The sequence below is a fragment of the Falco biarmicus genome, chromosome 1 (genome assembly GCF_023638135.1).
Source record: "Falco biarmicus isolate bFalBia1 chromosome 1, bFalBia1.pri, whole genome shotgun sequence".
Classification (NCBI taxonomy): Eukaryota; Metazoa; Chordata; class Aves; order Falconiformes; family Falconidae; genus Falco; species Falco biarmicus.
In genome coordinates, this window is record NC_079288.1 from 109,984,542 (window position 1) to 109,999,700 (window position 15,159).

At 38.5% G+C, this 15,159-nt stretch overlaps 1 long non-coding RNA gene across 1 annotated transcript; it reads left to right on the top strand.

Moving 5' to 3' along the window:
* Positions 1-12,156: 12,156 nt before the first annotated feature.
* LOC130143953 (uncharacterized) lies at positions 12,157-13,766 on the top strand. Its single transcript, XR_008819940.1, has 3 exons — positions 12,157-12,304; positions 13,130-13,273; positions 13,632-13,766. It is a non-coding gene; the product is annotated as an uncharacterized LOC130143953 (long non-coding RNA).
* The last annotated feature ends 1,393 nt before the right edge of the window (positions 13,767-15,159 follow it).

The window sequence follows — 15,159 nt, forward strand, 5'->3', positions numbered from 1 at the left end:
CTGTTGCTAAGTTAACTGCTCTATTCTCGTTCTCTATTCCCTTGTGTTTTTTCCATCTTGTTTCAGAGAATCCTACAGCATCTGGAGGGTATAATGGTCCTTGGAAGTCCCAGGCTCACATATAAGCCCCATCATTCTGTCTGGGCAGCTGTCTCACCAGATCAAAAGTATACTATATTAATGAAAATGGAATGCTTAATGTAAATCCACCTCAGTCTTTAATGAAATACATACTGAGTTCATTAAGTACATTAAGCCTTTATCAGTGTGCTATAAAAGTCAGTGTGTGGGAAGTGGGAACCTTTTTTTTATTTAATACTGTGTCTGTGCTATAGTGTTGCTGACTTCTGAGAATTTCTTCAGGAAGTGCAGTTTGAGATGCATGGTTGGAATAGGAACCACATAATTCTGCCACATCCCGTGAGCATCACTTAGATGCCTTGTGTATCCAAATACCCTTCTCCAGTAAATCTACATCTGAAAAAAAAAAAAAAAAAAAGAAAAAAAAAAAAAAGAAAAAGGGAAAAAAGGAAAATTATGATAAAATGTCCGCAAGCAATTGTATATTTAGGCATTGATGGGGCTTTTTTTGGTTCCCCACTTAGAATGTGCAATGTGAGCAGAGAGGATGGTAACTGGAGGTGGAGGACTCCTTCTTCAGAGTCCGTTCTGCAAACACTCCTTCAGGAGAGGGTTTATGCTGTTTGTGTCCCTGGCCCCCCTCCCCATACAGCATCTCTGTCCCTGCTGGGGTCCTCAGGGCAGTGACAGGCCCCCTAGGAAACTCAGGTAACTGGTGGCAGGAAGATACATAATCTCCCTGCTTTCAAGAGAGAAGACAGAGTCAGACATTTCAGAGACACTTAAGTCATATCAGTCTGTTTTCCACGCTGAATTGCTGGAATTCTGTTGCTTGCAAACCATTCTTCCCTTTCTGCACACAAACAAATTAATTCAGAAACATGGCCGTCTTCTGTTTTGCTAAAAGTTTTTTAGTAGTAACTTGGATTATACTCTGGGTTTTTTTTTTTACCTGAAAGATGCTATGGATGACTGGAAGAAAAATCGCCTCTCAATTGCTAGCAAACAAATGATGAAGTATTATTTAGTGAAGCATGCTAAATAGAAGAAAACATTACTGCTGTATACCTCTTCAGTAAGAGTTTAGTTCGTGCTCTGGGTCTTCCAGAAAAGATAGAAAATAATATTTCAAAAGAAAATAGTTTGCAAAACAGTCTTCTACAATGAAGAAATGCAAAAAAAAAAAAAAGCTGTCAAACTTTTTCCCCTCTGTGCAATCTTAACAAAAATAGCAGCTTGTGTTCTGGCTTGTTTTCAGGAATATAGGAGCGCATGAGAAGATTTCTGATTCTGGTGTCACAGTAAGTCTGTGTACCTCCTGTGCCTTAAGGATCCTTCCAGGTTTTAAGCGCTGATTGTGCGAAGTAGGTACAGAAAGGTGGACGGACAGAGGCGGAGGGACAGCTTAACAGTTCGGGCAGTAGACTGACGTTCAAAAGGGTTGTCCCTCTTTTATATGTGTTGCCTCACCTTGATGTGCTAACACACAAACTCAGCCAGTCCCACCTCGCTTCCAAGGACTGTCACAAACATGCTAGTCCTTAAGTGTCAGTAATGCTAATATAAGCAGTGAGATCACAACAAGTCTTCCTCAGACTCAAGATTTCTGGCAGCTCTTTGCATTGCTTCTACTCCAAGGAGTAGTCGGGGAGACTGAAACTGCATCCCAGAAGGCAAAGAGCGGGCCTGAAGGCAGCAAACCTTGTGCTTTTTGTAACAGATGTGAACATGGACTTGGTGTGAGCAGCTTCCCTGCAGCCAGGTGTTGCGGTGTTTTGGAGCTGGCCTACCAGGAGTGGGATGCTAGGAAGAGAGCAAGAAGTCTTTTGAGACTGAAGGAGTGTACTGGGTTTCTGTGGCTCTCAAGAAGTTATCGGTAATAAATGCAATATTTAGCTTGTCAAAGGACTGGTGGTGACAATTTGCATCAGCCACAGTTTTGCTGGTGATATTCTGACAAAAGTATAGACCAGTAAACTCATTTGTTTGTGAAACCTTGAAATGAGTAAAAAAAGATTAGCAGATATTCACGGGGACTAGATGTTCACTGAAATACTAGTTACGGAAAACAAGTAAGTATTAAACTGTTACAGAGCTGGAATTTGTTTAACTGCTGTCCAGATTTTGAGACTTCTACTTGCGAAAAAAATCCTTCCACTGGGAAGAGCTGAGCTTTGTTTTCAGGTAAGTCATATTTAAGGTATTTTCAAATTGCTCTTAACAGTACCTTGACTGCCAAAAACATCTGAGTGTGCCTGCACAGGCTGCTGCTTTTCACTGTTGGATGAAGAGTGGTACAATGAAAACTCCGACAAATACTCACAAAAAAACCCTTCTTCTTTTGGGCTAGACTTGCAATTGCCAGTTCATTCTAGTGTCTGAGATAAGCACGCTTTCCCCTACTGTGGTCAGCTTTTCCTGCAGCAGGGATGGACGCTGTAAGGCTGAGTTCCCTGACTGCCCAGTTACAGATGGCTGTATGCCGAGAGATGCGCTCGTGAGGAACCTCCAGCTGCGGAGGAGCAGACCTGGCGAGCAGCATTTAGCTGTGAACCACTGGGGGCCACCGCTGGGGACCCCGAGGGACAGCCGGGGGCTTCCTGGGCACTCTCCTTCCCCAGCTGGCAGCACCCAGCCTCCCCGCTCCCTCCCAACTGTCTCCTGACGCAGGAGGAGGCAGCCCCAGACCTGAAAAGCTCTCAGCTGAAGCAGGTTTTCATATTTATCATATGGAAGAGTCATTTACCTGTTGTGGTTTGAAAACTGTTACATGTTACTGAGCTTTGAATACCGTCACTGTAAAGATGCTGGCCACGCTTGGCCGGTTAGTCCTGCTAAGCCAGGTAAATGTCAAGAGGAGATTCCTTTGGCAGGAATTCCTTTCCCAAGATGACCCATTTCATTGTAGTGACACTTCTGAAGGACTGAGGTGGATTTACTGAGGCATAGATTTAGAAATTTTAGAAACAGGTAATTTGCCTAAAAATTTGGGGCATTTCTCCCCCTTTTTCTAAGCAGGCAATAAGTCCCCTTGCAAGAGCCTCCAACTTCCATTTTGGAAAAATGGTTGCTTCGCCATCGCGACCCCCAGAAAGCGGGGACGAAATCCTTGTGTGAGTCATGCGTTTCTCCTGGTAAGAAATTTCTATTTCTCTCAATGTTCTTACGATGTTAGAGCTGTGTAATAAAGGCCAGTTGGGTGTCCTGGCTTAGTCATTTAAAACAATTAAGTGAAGAAACAGGTTTCACCTGTTTTAACTGTCCAACTGGCTGTTAATTCATGCCCAGCAAGCCATAGGAGGGAGGCTTGGACTGGGAGAGAAAAAGCACGTGTGTGACATTCAGAAGACATTTCAGAGCCCTTTCTCGATGGCTAGCAGCGAGATGAATGTGGGCTGTATCTGGCAGGAGAACACATTTGAAAAAAGGAGGAAAGTATTCAGACTGAAAGAAGTTGTTTGTGTCTGTAAGCACCAGAATCACACAGACTGAGATTATTTAGAAAATAGAAGTGTGTCACGTGGAGGATCCGGGGAAGCAGCTCCAGGGGTCCCTGTTGGCATTGCTGCTATTTACACGATCAGATTGTACTCTCTGTGCTGTGTCTTTTGTATAAAAATATACAGCTAAAGACAAAGTGAGTGATTGCACTTTACTGAACGTTCAAGAGACAGAAAAGTGATGTTTATGAAAATAGCATTTACCAGTTAATATTAGAAAACCGTTGCCCTTTTTTTTTTTTTTTTCCCCCAATTAAATTATGATCTCTTTTGGAAGATTATTTGAATAAAATGCACAGAAAACCTAGCACTATTAGGCTGTAGTGAGAAATACTGAAATTTTTCATCCAGGGAAAAAAAATAATAATTGAATACTTGTAATACTTACCAGTGTTCCAGAGAAAATCTGCCAACAGAAAATATATAACTACAAATCCATAACAGGGATTGTTTGAAGAGATTTGACTCACCTTGAACTGATGCCACTGTGTGGTTTAGAAACTGTTTTCATCACGTTACCTGAGGTGCCTGCCTGCAGTCATACAGAGCAGGGTATTGCATCCTAAGCACTTGACTCTGTGCCCACTAGGTCAATGGAAATATAACCAATGCCTTACAGGAGGCAGGTGGCTCTTTCATCATACTGGAGAGTGAGGGAATAATTGCAGTGTCGTATTCTTTGAAGAAGGAGAGTGCCCAGAATATTGGCAAGTCAGCTTTCTTGAGAATGAAATGGTCTGCTTGGACAGCATGACTCAAAGCGTTATGGAGGTAAAGATTATTTCTCTTAAAATATGAAGGAAATATATGAGACTGGAGAAGCGTGATTTATTTACTTATTTTAACAGACTAGGTTAGTCATTGGTGAGGTTTGGATTTTGCAGCAGGCATGTAGTCAAAAACCAGGGACAAGAACTGATAGAAAGTGTCTGGGTCCATGAACACGTTTTGACCTGCCTGTTCTTGGGTTCATGAGCTGTATGGGTTAATCAGTACGTCTGATAATGTTTTACCCTCGTTTTGTGATTATTTCAATTTCTTTTTGGATAAGGATGGTTTTCAGCAGCACAGCAGCACTTCAGTAATTGTGCAGCCTTGATGATGCGGTTGTGAAGCGCTTTCATCAGAGACCTAACTGCAAAATGACAGAGACTGCAGAGGCAGTAACTAGGCTGAGCATCAGATGTAAGTTTTCTGTAAGTTTTTTTCTGCAGAAGGCACCTTTGCCCTTTTGCCATGCTCTTTTTCAAGTATTATAGGCATCAGGTTTGGGGTGTGGTAAATATGACAATGTTGTCGGACATTGTACCAAATAATATTGTAAACATACTGAGGTTTGGGGTGTGGTAAATATGACAATGTTGTCGGACATTGTACCAAATAATATTGTAAACATACTGCAAATTTCCAGGGGTTGCACCAAGTTGTTTTAAAGTGTATGTTAGAAACTATTCTTTCAAGTAATCTAGTTGTGTGCCACATCAAAGACACAGGGGAAGAAACTGAAAAATCTTTTAGCACTCACAAATAAAAACCAAACGTTTATCAGGAGGTTAGCAACACTCACCACATTTTGTCCAGTTGCTTTTGCTAGAGCCATGAAATTGGCTGTATAGGTGCCAGGATGGCAGTAAATCACCATGGTGAAGAAGGCTGCAACTTTGGCTTGAAACTTTTAAAATAAAAACATCAGTTGGTCTTTCACCAGGCCAGAGCTTTCTGGTTTGCCTGGCAGTGTTGCATGTTTGTGTTGTAGTTTACGCTCAAAAAATTCTTTATAGCTGAAGTTTGTTGAGAGACAAGATAAAAATGGGAGGAGAACTGCTTCTGCATGAGGAACAGTAATTAGAGTAGTGTGTGGTTGCCCACATGGACTGATGGGTAGGTAAGGATTATATTCATGCATATTACTTTTGCAGAATACTTGTCTGTTGCAAAATAATTTATTCATGTGAAGATGATGCTTGGCAAAGTCCTGCTGGGTATTGAATCAGCCAATACCTTAGAGAAGAAATAAGCAGCTGCTCTGTAATATCCACATATATACTTATGCCTAGAACACAAAAATATGTTAGGATCATATTTTAGTAGCAAAGTCAGTATACTATATCCACAAGGACAGTGATTCTGGAAGAAACAGAATCATTCGAATCTTAAAATATTTTTAAAATTACAGTAACTATATTAAAAACCTGTTAAAAGAACTGCCGAGACTGATCCTACCAGGTAAGCGTAAAAATTAATTTATATTCCCAATGCTGCTTAATAAATGCATTGGGACTGAATCATCCCAATCTGTTCAGTCTATTGGTATATGTCTTAGTCCTTCCATACCTGAAATTCTATCGTTGTTACTCTTGCACTTCTGAAGCCGTGCATTTGTTTTCAGTCCTGCTTATTATAGCCATCTGTTCAGGCACTACATTGCCTTCCTACAATTTTTAATTTCCCTTGTAACCTTCTGTGGAATGCCTTGAAAATAAGTAATTTCAACTGTTTTTTTCAAGCCAGGGATTTGTTGATACAGAGTCAGAGAATCACAGAAAATTTGCAGTTGGAAGGGACTCATGGTTAAGGAATTCTGAGAAGAACTGGACAGAGATGCTTTTCTTCCATAAAGGTGGTTTGGACTTACTAATGGTTTAGACTCTAGAGGTTCATTCATTCAGTTATAGAGTAATAGTAAGTAAAGTAATAGAGGTATTACATTCATTCAGTTGAAAAAAATGTCATTGATCTGTCATTTCCAGAAACTCTGTAACTTCTGGGTTAGCTATCTGTGCATCTCCATTATCTGCCTCTTCCTCTTGTCTTCTGGCTTTTGGTAGTAGTCCATACATTCTGTCATTAAAAATACTTGGCTGACAATATTTTGTGGAGGCTACTTGCTGCCCTTGAATTCATCCAACTGTTCCCACATGTAAAGAAACTGTCATTTTGAGCTCTTAATCTGTAACTACTTAGTCTCTGTGATGAAAAGAGATGGACGTTCTTTTTTTGTGTGTGTGTGTGATGTTGCTATCTTAATTATTTTCTTTATTCTCTAGTCGATGTATTAATAAACTTTATTGGTTGTCAACGCCAAGTGTCTACCTGACATAAATTCCTCATGGCTTTTATATTTTATTTTTAATCCTTGCTCTGTAATGGAACAACCTCCTGAATTGCAAATCTCTTTATTGATTTTTTTTTTCGGGGGGGGGGATAAGCATACAATCACTGGTAGTAAGGAAGCATAAAGCACTGATTTTTTTAAAAAAAACAATTAAAAGTCACAAATTAGTTGTGTATGTTTGTTTTGTTGGGGTTTTTTTGTTTTGGTTTTTTTTTTTAGTTGTTGATGCAGAAAATATTGCAGTGGGACATGTTTACAGTAGAATAAAAATACAAGAGGTAACTGTATTGGTGATAACAAAAAGATCTCTTTTTCTTGTGGTAAAAATGTGTCCCTATCCTGAAACCAGACAGTGGCCAGCTAACTAGTTCTGTACGTTGTGTTCAGATCTGGCTTCAGTGGCTTACATGCTTCCTTATGCTCCACATTCCTTGCAGAATGGGTTGTCACTCTGTCCCTCAGTAGGGTGCTTTTCTACAATTACCTCGGTGCCTTCTGGAAAACTCAAATTAAACAAATATCTTTCCTCTCAGGTAGCGAATGTATGGCCTGCAAGTTTTTTATTGTATCTACCAGCACAGAAGTCAGGAAAGAAGATGACGCTTCTTACACAGCCCAAAGCAGCCAGACGGCCATAGTGACTTTGTCAGCAAAACATGTAAGTCCGTAGCAAGAACTACCAAGTCACTCAGGCACTTGCTACATCTTTGGTTGAACCAACACGATTTATAAAGCCTACGGACCCTGTGAAAAAGAACAGACCCAACTCCTGAGTCAGCGTAACTTGTGGGCCTTTTAGATGTGTCATTCGAAAAGTCAGTCGTATGTATCATGTAGGTGTCCAACTACATGTAAATATTTTGCAGAATCAATTAAATAACTTGCTTGCTAACAGCAGTTTTGAAAACAAGGCAGCAACTCTGAAAATGAGATTTGCTTTCTGTAGTGTCTAGCCTCCTGCTTGCTTCATCAAAAGCCATTCAAATTGTTCTACCACCAGGCTGACTAACCCATTTAAAGTTCCATTGGAATAATTCTTTATTCCAACAAAATTGTTCCAACAACTTATATTCTTGATTATTAAATACTTTTTTAGCTACTTCTCTGTGGCTAAAAAATAAGAACTGTGCCTTTCGTTAAAGGAAATAGCTTGTTGAAAGCTATATAAAGACATATAAATACAAATATAAACAAGCAAACAATTAAAAGGGAGTTATGAAATTTCAAATATTTTCTTCCTTGACGGAAGTAGCATAACAGTGTAATCTTAAGGTAAGTCACTCTTCAGTTAGTCTTACCAGACACATGATTTGCATAGTCAGTGAAGGCTATTTTTCTCTCTTTCATCATTTGTAATTAGGACAAAGTGCTTTCAAATGAATAAGCCTCCTTCCTTTGTAGCAAAACAAAACCCCTGTAGATAGTAAGCCTTGTTACTGTTTTCTGCGTGGGTAATATTTTTGAAGCTTCGCGTATTTCCTAAGTTTAAAGAACTAAAATTGTGAAAACTCAGTCTGAACTTCCACGCGTTACCCACAGTCTGTGACATAGTAAATCCTTAACAAAGTTTGCTGATACATCACAAATAAAATGTAGTTTCAGAAACGTATGCAAACTGGATGTATAAGTTTCAGGGCAATGGGAAATCCACTAGATCTTTAGCTACTTGTATAGTTATTGTAGTTGGTTTTTATTTTTGTTTTCTTTTAAACTGCATTTATTTCCAAATTGGATACCAATTATTTCAATTTTGTCAGTGGCCTTCTGCACACTGAAAGCTCTCATTTAATACAGGTTTTCTCCTTAGGCTGCTATCAGTACTTAGGTTACCTTTTACTTTTTTCCTCTTCTTAATAAATAAACGGAGCTTTTCCAGGCTTCTCCCAAGTGAGGCATTCAGAACCTGTGTAAGTTAAAATATTTTTCCTAAAATGTGAACACTTGAATTATGTATGCCAACACTGACTAACCGTTCCATTTTTGGGGTATTGTGTATGTAAATTCACAGTAAATTTCTTCTGTAAATGGTCTTAAGGATTATTCAGGCCATTTACACCTTCTGATGAGTGAGCTGCAAGACTACATCCCTACAGAACCAAATAAATAATTCAGTTGAGAGCGGTGTTATCAAATCTGTCACTAGTAATCTGTTTAGTAGGTGCTGTAATTGCACCTATTCTTCAACTGCAACAAAGCCTGTTACAGAAGTGAGAACTCTGATAGAAGTCTTAGCATATTGAACCCATCTTTATTTGACAAATGTATGTGTTTGTCAATAGTACTTTGAATTCCCTTGAAAAGATGCAGTTTTCTATTTAAAAAACCCACCTAATTGGATGTCTTTCCTATAATTATTTAGTACTTTGAAAACGGCACTGCAGTCATTTACTGTTGTAAAATAAGCCAAAGAGGAGGAAGTTGCTTCCCAAGCAGCACTGGGCAGAACGCTTGGAAATATTAGCTGTGTCTAGCCAGTTTAGTATCTGTTCTTGCCTGTTAGGCAGCGATACCATTAGGTGCTTGCCAGTAACAGAATCTATGGCTGGGAGATTGTAGCAGCTGATTAAACAGATTGAAAAGTTGAGCTTTAGGCAAGGAACAAAAAGAATGTTCATACTGAGCAAGTCAGAAATCAGTACCTCACCTGACTTATGCAGGTATTTGGGGGAAAACCCCTTCTCACTAGGTCCGTGGTTTGCTTAGGAGGAACAAGGGTTAATGAAAACATAACCCCCCTGCTATTTAGCAAAGCTATGCTATTAATTACAGCAAATGGAGCATTCATTACAAGGAACAAGGAATTACTTTCAGTTACTGGCACTGAAAATATAAAAACCTTACCTTCTGTACTGAAGGCAATAAAATTTAAAAGCATAAGCTTGTAAGATTGTTGTTATCTTAAAGCTTCCTTCAAACTAATCAATTCAAAGGAATTATAGTACCTCTTTAGAAAATAGCAACCCTCAGCTTGTGATTTATTTTTAATTATTTTAAGGTAGTTCAGACAGAGGATTTAAAAGAAAAATCTTCAACCAGATTGAGTAATTTCACATAAAACCTAAACATAAGTAAGTCTTTTTCCTAAAGTCCAGATTAAATCACTTACTGTTAAATGTAAGCAAACTGAAACAGGAATTTTCATATGCAGAAACACGTTTTCTGTCCAGTTAGTGATATAATCAGAATGATTAAATTCTGTACATCATGATTGTTTAAGGCTAAGTTCAAATGACAAAAATCTCAGGAAAACAATGGTATCAGGCAGTTCTGTCATTTTAAGCCCGAGCAATGCCTGAGTCTTAACACTATAAACCACTTGATCCACGGTACCCTATCGCTAAGGTCCTGCCAAAAGGAGCAAATGTCAGGGATAATTCAGCTCCTAAGCCAATTGCAGTGGAAACCAGGGATCATATCAAGACCAATTTGGAGCAGATTAATGAAAAAAGGGCTTAATGAGCCGTGTACCCCTAAAAGAATGCTTGTAAAATCCACCCCTAATGAGGGTGGGGAGATAGCCGAGATTGTGAGAAACAAGTCAGGACCATTAACCTTGGGGTATTACGAGATCCTTGGGACTCTAATTCTTGTCACAAGGTCAAGCTTTTACAAAGCAATTATTAAGGATCTTTATAGTATCAACATACAGACACACACACATACTCAAAGCCTTTTAACGTCGGGGATTCTGGACTCATTTCCCTTCTCCAACTAATCACATTTATTATTTTTTTTCCTGCTTTCCTTGTTCATAAAGGTACCTATACAGGTGATGTATCTCTTGGCTTGTGCAACCAGTATAATTGTACTATTCAGTGCCCAAACAAAAGCAGGGAACCAAAGTTTTATTTATTATTTCACTTCTGCCTTTCTCTCAGCTTGATTTGTATGCCTTTCTGTTGGAATGAATAAAGAAACGAAAATTCTCACCTCTGCCATGGTGGGTCTGCTGATCTAACTTTAATTTTGAATGAGGACAGGTTGGCATTAGTGCCCACTGCCAATTTGAATTTTTCCAAAGTACAAGAAAATAGTCTGTCATGAGTGATCACATTTAAGCATTTCATTAGTCCTACTACTTCTGAGCCAGATACATATGGAGAGTAGAACGTTAGATAAAAAGAGAAAAATATAACTTTAGTGTGACAGTGAAGTCTGGTATCACTACTACTGTAATTTCTGCTCATGCGACTAAGGTATAAAATGTTATAAATCTCATTATGGAGTTGCAAGAGCTCAGCTAACAGTTTGACGGCTAGATTGGGCTGCTGTCAGTTCGTTAGTGTGGGGGCATTCTCATTAAAATCGTTGGGAGCAAATAAGCTAAAAAGTGATGCGCTTAGGAGTAGCAGAGTCTACTTTCATTGAGATGAACAGGAATTCTTCCTGGGCAGCAGCTCTTGGGTTTGCTCTGGCCATATGGGCCACTTCAGTGGAAATGCAATCATACAGGCAGTATTTTAACTTCTCTGCAGAGTGAAATACAGAGTTGAGTATTGGACAGTGCAGGAAGAAACATTTGTTTTGCATAAATACATTCTTATAGATGGCCAACTGCTAAAATGAGTAGTGTAAAGCAAGAATAGCTTAGGAGTTGCCAAGAAACTGTGAAAGTTTTCAAAATGTATTTTAACCTAATTTGATTATTTCATTTCTCAGAAGCCACCATTGTATGCTGAAATTTATTTTATTTTCAGATTGGAACATAGTCTCTGTGATTACATTTATAACTCTTTAAACATTGAAATGTTAAGGACCACCTACAACTACCTGGACTGTAGAGTTTTACAGTTTTAAATCCAGGCTGATCAAACCCCCACCCTCACCCCCCACCCCCCCAGGCAGCTTTTCTAATTCCACTTTAATGTCTGTGTAGTACTGGGCCTGGAGTAGTTTTTCTGCCAATTTCTTTGCAGCAACCACATAGCTGTTATCTCCTCACTGTTTCTTTCTGCTTAAAAAGGAAAAATGTGTCAGTAAACTAAAGGTACAGAATACTTTTTGTACTTGAGGCTTTCATTTTCCCCAGCAGCACTTCATCTCACTATCAAGGCAATACAACAATTAGTGATTAGGTCAGCAAGAATCCTGAATTCATGTGTATCCGAATGTGAAGGTTAGAACACAGTGGCTGTCCAAAAGCTTAGATCCTTTCATTTCCTCATAAGTAGCATCCCAGCTCTGAATGTTCTGGAAAGATAAAATATGAATTGAGAACAAAGATTAATAAATCTGTTAATGCGAAACACAGCTGAAATAGTTGAACAAAAAGAGTTGAATTTTACAATCCACATTTTACCACTAAGAATGATGGGGCATTCTCAGAGGTATATGTCTCAGCATTCTAACCATTAGTTAGAATTCTAACTAATTTCATTCTCAAGAAAACAGTCACAGCACAAAACTGTTCCCTTGAAAGTTGTGTTCTTGATTTGCATCTCTGTAGTCTTCTGCATCAAGGAAGGAGTGAAAGGAGAAATTCACACTGGGGCAATTCCATCAGACAGAGGCTTAAATGAGGCAGGAATAAGGAATTCATAAAGCCACATTATCTTCTCTGTATGCTTCATGGTTTGTGATCATTGCCACTATCAAGGAAGCTGCACGGGTAAGTAACAAAGTATTTTTATTTAACACAGCACATATTTCTTTTGGGTTTCATATTTAATGATGCTGGATGTAGCTGATAGGATGAGCACTGTGATTCAGCTTTCAGAAATTTAACAAAGGACTTCCTATTTTCAGGATGTGAAGAAGTTCCCCTGAGTTCTTTAGGAGGCTAAAATACAGTATTATGTTACAGTCTGAGCAGTTCTGAGCCAAGCAGCAAAGTGTTAATTGTATCCACAAGCACTTATGGATGCAAGCTGCGAAATGTCAGCTTGAATATCTGCTTCAGTTTAATTATTTTAATAACGACTGACCTAATTCTTGAATTAGTCATCAAGTTTTAATATATCGAAATATCACGCAGTGTTTCAGTAGAACACTGAAATGGCAAGGTGAAGATTTTTTCAATTTTTTTAATAAAAAAGTTGGGGTTTTGAAGAAAACACATACAAAATGTCAAGAATTTCAAATCTCAAATGCAAACTTTTTCATTCTTTGTGAGAAAGATAGCAGAAGCTGGGAGGCTTTTAAACACTTGCAAACATGGAGAGGAGAAATCTTCAAAAATAATTCTGTGGGTCTTTTATGTATGATACCTGCCTGCTCTGACAGTTTGTTTACAGCTGTCTATATAAATCTCATACAGATTTTTAGACGTATCCTCTAAATCTGCAGTAAACCTAATTTAGCCTCAGAGATTTTTAACAAAATATTATTATAATTATACTGGAAGTAGATTAACATCTTGCAGATAACATATTATTGTTGGTTATCCTTAAGCTGTGAAAAGTTTTGTCATAAAGGAACCATCTTGTCTTACCAGAAGGACTGCCACGTGTGTATATTTCAATGCTCCAACAGTTGCATCTTCAGTAGTGACACTCTCCAAAAATTCAGGATTGTTGTGTGGCTCACATTCGTAACCTGCAAAACCCTGAAACAATACTGGGCATCAAAAATTCCTAAGGTAAGATTTAATAAAAGGGTACAGAATGCTCTAAGACTATGTTCTATGGAAAGTCTTGGAAGAGCAGTAACACAGGTACTATTGATAACAAAACAAAAAAGCCCTGGCACTGCCAAAAGGACCAAAGGGTGAAAGTCTTCAGGTTAGGACTTGATCTATGGTTCAGCGCGTTGGTTCATTCCATTAGAAAGATGTAAAGCGAAAAAGAGGACAGTTCAGTTATTACCAAGTTTGGATTTGAACGGAGATGGTACACTCCCCACATATTTTTAAAATTAATGTTAAAATAGGCCCTTGACTCAGAAACTGAACTATGTATACAATGAATAACATACCTGTATATATCTGTTCCCAACAGCTGCAACTCGATGGAAATGGTTGGCTGTTAATTCTAACCAGGGTCCCACTAAACCCTGAAGACGGAGGAAGGGCATTCGGACTTCAAAGCACCATTCACCAGGCCTTTCCTAGCCTGGGAGCAAGTGCCAGCGTATTTAGGTAAATTATTTCCTGCAAACCATTTCATAATAGACCTGGAAGATCTGAATTAAATGAAAAAAAAAAAAAATGTTGCCATTTAAATCGAAGTAGTCACATGGTAATGAAAGCAGCAACTTCCCATAAGCTGTATGGGAAGCTCTTGCCTTGAGGGATAGGTGTTTTACACAGCAGGGTAACGTCTCAAACGTTAGGGAGCCACAGCTCATTTAAGCAATATTTTATCTTTTATAACCAAATGGGGTCTAATTAAAATATAATATTTTTTTTCTTTACAAACACAATCAACATAGTGCAAAGGGAAAGTTTAAGTCTGTGTTAGTCAGTGCCTGTTGCTGTGACCAGGACCCCCAGTTGCTGAAGGCTCACCAACCTAAAGTACTGTAAAGCATTATGAGCAGTGCCCTGGGACACCTGGCCTGCTGTCAAACACTCTGAATATGGAATGGCAAGGTGAGGGAATGGAAAAGATGATTGTCCTCTCTTGCCTCAACATCCTGCATGTAAAAGCAAAACCAGAACTGACATTTGGTTTCTGCATATATCCTTCCCACCCTCCCTTCTGTGAGAAATCGTGCCGTGAATAACTAACACGCATGCAAATCTAAGAAGTATGAAGCATGTCAGTAGGAATCCTGATGTCCTTTTCCATGTCTAAATAGCTTTTATGAAATACATTACCACTGACTTTAAATGCTTATGTAAAATCTGAGGAAAAGAGTAGGTTAGGATTTAGTGCTCACATGATATTTGTCGAGGATAAATTATTTTCCTGGCAAGCAGCTGAATAAAATTTTTCCTGTTGGTGGTTTGATTGCTAAAATAACATTATAAATATTGTCCCAAGGAAGACTTGCAGAAAATACTGCTGAATCTCCAGCTTTTTTTCTTTCCAGAAATAATTGGAATCTCTTTATTAAAATATTATATATATTATTTATAAGTTCTAATGGTGTAAACGAAGCAGGTGAAAACAGAGGTTGGTTAACTCCTAAAAACAAAGCAGAGAGAAAGCTGTAAGGTAACACTTTGTATAAGGTAATACTATGACCTGTACAAGGTATTACTATGACTATTCTCCTGAATCTCAAACAGAAAAGACACTTTGAAGAAAAAGCAGATAAGCAAAAACTTCAAGATATAGCCAACCCGATGAAGCTATCCTAAATGGGTTGTTTAAGCCTCAACCAAATCGTTTCCATGGAATTACGGTATGGGAGATAGGACAACAATTCCATGTACAAAAATTATCCATAGATCAATATACAGAAATATATTCAATATATATTCATATATATTGATACCAACACATGGAAAATGTTATACAGAGGTTTTATCACAGTAAGCTTAATACCTGACATGTCAGTGCAAGTCTGCATGGAATGACT